Genomic DNA, 6,643 nt, shown 5'->3' with positions numbered 1-6,643 from the left:
ACTTGATTTTTACCCCTATTTTGAAGTTGCTGTACTCTGCCTTTGCATTGTCTGCAAAAAGTGAGAAGTCATACTAAGGTAAAAGGCAGTAACTTCCACATTATCAATATTTGGTTGCTGATCACCATTTACAAAATCATTATAGTAACACTTGTATAAATCTAGTGATTATGGGCTATCTCATATAGGCTATTGCATATAGTAATGTGACTGTATAGTAATGTATAGTATAGACATATAGTAATGTGTTGTTTTTTTGACCGTAACAAATAGACTAAAAGTTAAACGTGAGTGGATACCGTTTTGCAACCAATTTATTTGCTATGCTCAGTAATGTAAAAGAATGCTAGAAATAGCATAATTGCTTTTATATTGACTTGAATGAAATAGCTTAACCTAAAAGAACGACTTGTGAATTAATGTGAACAACAGCAAGCAGGAATGCTCAGAATGCTTGTGGATTAAACATCTCCAATGACGTTCATCGCCATGGATTGATTTTATCGGGTTACAAGAAAAGGTAGGATATGGATTTAATTGCGAACTGTTAGTACTGATTTTATGATTGATCATGCTACATGCTACGGCATTTGAGTCCACACGCGTCCAACTAGAAGTGACAGCCTGGTGAATAATCTGCATTACAAAAAAAATAAAAATAATTAAAAACAAATCTTTAAAGCTTATTCGCGATTATGTATTGCTACCAAGGTATCTAGTCTTTACAGTGCTTTGTTATATGGAGCTGTTTGGGAGATCGCAATCTATCTAATTAATTTGTCTAATAAAGTGCTTCAGTGACAGATCAGATGTGTGAAAGTATACAAGTTACACCATAATTAAAATGCGGGAGACTTTAATGGACAGAAAAAAAAAAGGCAGAACACCGTATAACTCCAAGGCGGTGTACCGATGAAACATGCTACCTATGAGATTGTGCTACCAAAAATATATTGACATTGTTTTAAGGGTAAGTTTAGGGTAAGGGTAGGTGTGGACGGGTAGGTTTAGGGTAGGGGTAGGTATGGACATTAACAAAAGCCTCAAACCACAGGAATAAGATGCTGGTAGCACAAATCGTCAGAACACCGGCACCGTAACTTCATATTGACACGCTGCTAAACACAGGCAGAACGCCGCCACTCATTTTGAGCGTTCCAAACAAAATCAAAGAGCAGTAACTGGTGTTATACGGTGTTCTGCCTTGATTTCTCCGGGGCTTTTCGAAATTATGGGTAAGACAACCCATTATTTTCTCGGAAAAACAACAAAATTGACTCAAGATACTTATGCACATGATAAAGGATGTCTTGAATGTCCCCAAAATATGAATAACTCATTTTCGACCAAAATCAAAGCTACGGTCTTTTGCCTTTGCATGGCAGATTTCCTCATTAGTTATTTTCTAGATAATTATGCAAAAATAATATAATTATGATATATGTTTAATGCTTTGAAGAAAGAAAACTCTGCACAGCTATGTTCTATAAAAAAAGGTTCAAGTATATTTGATACTTTGCAGTATATTTGTGTATACTGTATGTACAGTATACAACAATAATTGTGATGTGTCAGTATTTCCCAACATTTTCCCCTTTAAAAAAATGTTTTTGTTTATATTTAAATAAAATAAATTCCAAAATAACAATGCGTACCATAGAGGGTTAAATAAATGTTGAAAAGGGCCTATATTTCTGTGACGTCATTTTGTCATCTTGATTCCAGTATGAAAACTAATGCTCTCCTCTATTTCTTTCTTTCTCCTCCTCCAATTATAGGTAATACTAGACAGGACAGATGAGGTCAACATGTGTTGGTTCATCAGCAGCATAACAGCACAATGTGCCAGAACACTGACACCACACGGATAAAGGGAGAGAGAGAGAGACAGGTAATCTCTAGCATGTCTAATCATTCTGCCTGTCAGAGCCTAATTTCCCAGTGACCTCTGAAACCTTTCCTCAACTGCATTAACAGCAGCAATTGTGGAACAACCTGCTCTTAATGTGCCTAACAATCCAGTAAATGAGTTAATTAAGCACTTAAATTACCATCTACAACTTTTTTGATCATGCCTTCATTAAAGTGAGAGGTGAAATGACATAAATTAAGGATATGGATTAGACTGTGTCTTAGGAAAGTGATGGATGGAAAATTCAAGGCTTGTGTTTCTGAGGTAACACCCAAAATTGTTATATGAACAAGATGAGTGAGTTATGTGTGACTTGCGTCTCTGGGCGAACACACACACACTCTCACACACTTTTCCCCTTGGCTGCTTTGAGACAAATGACGTTATTTGGCTCATCTAGTCAAGGTCAATGCAGGGCGCTGTTAATTTATTTACGGATTTGAAATTCTTTAAGGTCAGCAGCTCACTTTTTAGTTTAAGGCATGTTTTAAATGTGTTCAAAGGCATCTTTAAAGTTTAGATATGATTGTTCTTCATTTAAAACATTGTTATTCGTGATGATTGTGATGTGAAACAATAATTTTTAATGGTTCTATAGAAGAGCTCTTCAGGGCAGTTGACTTTTACACACACATACACACACTGAACGGATGGGCAGCAGTGTTTTTCATGTCAGTATGGTGATACAGAGGTGTAGTAAAACATTTCCTCTTGTTTGTTGTTCTTTGAACGTTAAAACAGCGCCATCATTCAATCACACACATTGTATGAGAGGAAATGTGCGAAGTTTGTTCAGGGTGCCAAAAGTTTCTCAGCCAAAGTAGATCACATGCACACATAATTTTTTCAATATTTCCTCTGTTTGAGCACTGTAGTCGCCACATTGACCGCAACTGACATTTTGTCAGAAATGTAGTGACAAATAATTCACTTCAATATTGTTTTATGACTTTTTTTCAGATTAATTAGAGAAACACTCAAGTATATTTCTCTAAAGGACTGTGTTTTCACTGTTTGGCCCTTTGAGGATTGGTTTGACTTTTCCAGACTTTTAACAAACGTTTCTTAATATACTTGTGATATGTAAAGCTACAATAAAATGTTAAATAATGTGTTGTTGTCATTGGTAATTTGTCAATCAGCCACACTGTTGCTATTGTTACCCACTTACCTGAACTTAATGGCTATATGCAGTGCTAAATACAGTATGGACTTTGACAAACCTGTCATCTAATTATACTTACATGCATAAGCGATGACTGAATCATGTCAGATGATATGGCTAAGAAATATTCTGAACTGGTACTGTCTTGTTTTGTTGATTATGCTCAGATGGAATTGGAAATGTGTTTATGTGCAGTGCACACAAACACACACAGGAGCCCGACGGTCCAGCCTGCTTGTAAAAGATGGATGATATCTGCTGTTGACCTTTGAGCTAGTCATGGTGAAAGTCAGTTTGGCTGAGCTCGGTGAGAAATTATTTGAGTTTTGTGTGTGACCTCTGTTGGCAGAACCTGCACAGTCTACTACAGATGTGCACCATGAATATTCATAACTTTGGTTAATGACCATTTTTGTCTGCTGTAATGTAAAAAGCAGCACTATATTGAGATTCATCTTATGTTTTCGTCTATTTTCAGCTGTAATCGGACTCAATTCAAAGGTTTTTGTAAGTGTAGTTCTATTTAATACACAAATTATTACTTTGAATTAATTTGCCATCTTGAAAACCTACTGGGTATAATTTATATATATTTTTAAATTTATTGTCAGCACATTTATGAGAGGCCAAATCAGTATAAAATAGGGCTAGTTGTGTATGTGGTTGTGGAGCTTTTGGCAATGAAATTCGTTTGCACTCTATCCCCCTGTCTGCTTTAAATATACAACTGGCAAAAAATAAAATAAAGTAAATTAAATCCAATAAAACACAGGCTTTAGCCTCTCTCGATTTTGGCCCTGACTCCCTCCCCTGCTGCCCAGTTACACTAATTAAACAAATAGGAATATTCATAAGTACACAAATGGATGGCAGAAACACATCTACATCAACACCTAAATCAATAAACCGCTTCCAACTGCTAGCTAAATTATTACCATATTTAGTGAGGTTTGGTGTACCAGTCGAATGAAATGCCAGCTCTCTAATGGCACAGTTTCAGTAATGATCTCAAATCCGTGCAAAATCAACAGCTTAACCAGTCATTTTTGCCTTCAGGAACAGACGAAGAGCTGAATGCAAATGTTTTGTGCTGTACATTTTGGTTCTGAGGAAAATGGAATGTGATTTTTGCCTTATGCTGTGGGTCTGAGATTTAAAAAAAGTTTAATTACTTTGCTAGCAGATATACATTGCAAGCTAATTAGTGTATGTTTGTGAACAAATGTGTGTATGTAGTGTGTATGTCTGTGTTTGCAATTATTGATCCTGTACCTCCTTAAGGTAGTCAGTGCTGCTCCTAGAAACTAAGTTCGGTTTAATTTAATTTCCATGTAATTCAGTTCAGTGAACTGAAGGACAGTTTAGAGCATGTGCATTAGATAATGGTAGTATAGTATAGTGAGTAGTCAATAATAGTAGTTCTTTCACCCAAGCCATTTAGCTCATAACTTAAGCTAAACGACTGGTATTTTCTGCCAAAGCTTCTGACAATTAAAACTTAATACTGACCAAAATCAATTTCTGAGCATCTTCGCTGACAATAAAGATAATAGTGATGGCACTGATGTGCACTTAGCTCATAAAAATTATCATTCTGACATGACTTTAAGACAGGATTTGTTTATTAGATGGTTACCTTTCAAAGGTTTGATGTCAGTAAGATTTGTTTTTAAATAACTTAATACATTTATTCAGCAAGGATGCATTACGTTGATCAAGTAACAGTAAAACATTTGCTTTGTTACAAAATATTTCTATGAAAAACTATTTAAAATCGGTTTCCGCAGAAAATAATCAAATATCAAACGGTTTTGAAGATTGATAATAATAATAAGACATGTTTATTGAGCAACAATTCAGCATATTAGAATGATTTGTAAAGGATCATGTGACATTGGCTGCTGAAAACTCAGCTTTGTTTGCATTACATGAATAAATTACATTTTAAAATGTGCTCAAATAGAAAACATTATTTTAAATTGTAATACTAGATTTTTTGATCTGCTGCATGTATTTTTGAAATACATGCAGCCTTGATGAGCAAAAGAGACTCAAAAACAAACTGTATTGAGCACTATGTGCTGCCTTGCCTTTCTTTGATTATTTCTAAGGTTTTTACTTTGCCTTCACCAGGTCTGATTCCCCCTTCTGACATGCTCTTTCTTTCTTAATCTCTCTGACTGATCTCTAAAAATGCTGGACCTGATAAAACATGAACTCATTACTTCACAGGAAGTGTCTGATACACACTGTATTGACAGTGCTTTTATCTGCCAGACTTTCCGTCTTGTCATTGATGTTGAGTTGAAGTATATTGTGTTTCACAAACCTTTCCATACAGTCACCCCAAAGCTACAGATTTAAACATCCAATTAACCTGCTTAGAGATCAGCCCCCATGACTACACTAGAAAAAATCCATGCCTAACGGTCCAAAATGTTCTTATAAAGCATGTCGTATTTATGTATACATTGTGAAATGAGAACAGGCTGCACAGCCTCCAATTCTGACTAGTCTCATTAGCATGATTTACATGAACTACTAATCCAACCACAGCCCTTGTTGGAACCATTCATGTTGTTCTTGTTGAATTGTTGGAATAAATGGGTGTTCTTTAATTATTTTGATGTTTAAAATAATTGAATGTTAATGTACAAAATTTCTTTCAACGGAGAGGTTTGACTCATTTGGTCACAACTTTTTTGTTTCTTGACTTCCTGTTATATCTTTAACCACATTATGGACTTTGTAAACCTTTTAGAATAAAATTAACCCACGTGGAAAGATTTCTTGACCTGTGTAGAAGAATAAATCACTCGCTTGCATTGTGATGAATTCGTAGTTTTTTTCTTTTTTGGAGGTCAGACTTAAGGACAAAATTCAGTCATTGGAGTATTTACTCACCCTGGTGTTATTCTAATGCATAATGCCTTTTTTTTCTGGATCACAAAAGGAGATATTTAAAAAATAATGTCTTGCTTGTGTTCAAACATATAACAGTAGTGAACGGAGACCAACTTTCTTTAAAAAAATAATGCAACAGTATCATCAACAAACTCCCACGTGACTCGTGCTGTATATTTCAAGTGTTCTGAAGACACACAATGAAAAACAAGCTGAAATGTATTATTTAGCGAAATCCTGGCCTTGCCGTTTGTGAGAATACGTGAGAGTAGCGGTTCACTCTGGCTTGGCCAGAAAAAGAACACAAGTGCACACATGTTCAGGATTTTCGCTAAATAATAAATTAAATGTCAGTTTGTTTTGGATGAACCATCCCTTTAAGTCTTCTCTCTTTGTGAAAGATTATATGGTGTTTACACAAATCACAGAGCTGGCTAGGTATTATATAAGGACATTAGAAACCCATCAGTACCATCACTCCAGCTTCCCACTGACTCAACTGGTCGAAAACAATCAGATTCTTATTGACCCCACGTCAGCTCAACATTACTGTGTGGCCTGACAAGACCGCCGAGAGCATAATAGCTGAACCAGAGACTAATTAAGCTTCATCTAAAGCCTAACCTTCCAGATTGCTTCGGGGAAAAAAAAGAAAAAAAAAA

The 6,643-nt window shown here is 35.6% G+C and overlaps 1 long non-coding RNA gene across 2 annotated transcripts in view; it reads left to right on the top strand.

Moving 5' to 3' along the window:
• LOC107709412 (uncharacterized) overlaps positions 1-6,643 on the top strand; it is a 154,666-nt gene that overhangs the window by 136,746 nt on the left and 11,277 nt on the right. For both annotated transcript variants that reach the window (XR_001636497.1, XR_001636496.1), the window contains one exon: positions 1,779-1,891. This is a non-coding gene — a long non-coding RNA (uncharacterized LOC107709412). The remainder of the gene's footprint in view (positions 1-1,778; positions 1,892-6,643) is intronic.

Source organism: Sinocyclocheilus rhinocerous, unplaced genomic scaffold (genome assembly GCF_001515625.1).
Source record: "Sinocyclocheilus rhinocerous isolate Xijiao unplaced genomic scaffold, SAMN03320098_v1.1 scaffold416, whole genome shotgun sequence".
NCBI classification, from domain to species: domain Eukaryota; kingdom Metazoa; phylum Chordata; class Actinopteri; order Cypriniformes; family Cyprinidae; genus Sinocyclocheilus; species Sinocyclocheilus rhinocerous.
The sequence above is the reverse complement of the archived record's forward strand: the minus strand, read 5'-3'. Positions and strand labels throughout refer to the sequence as shown.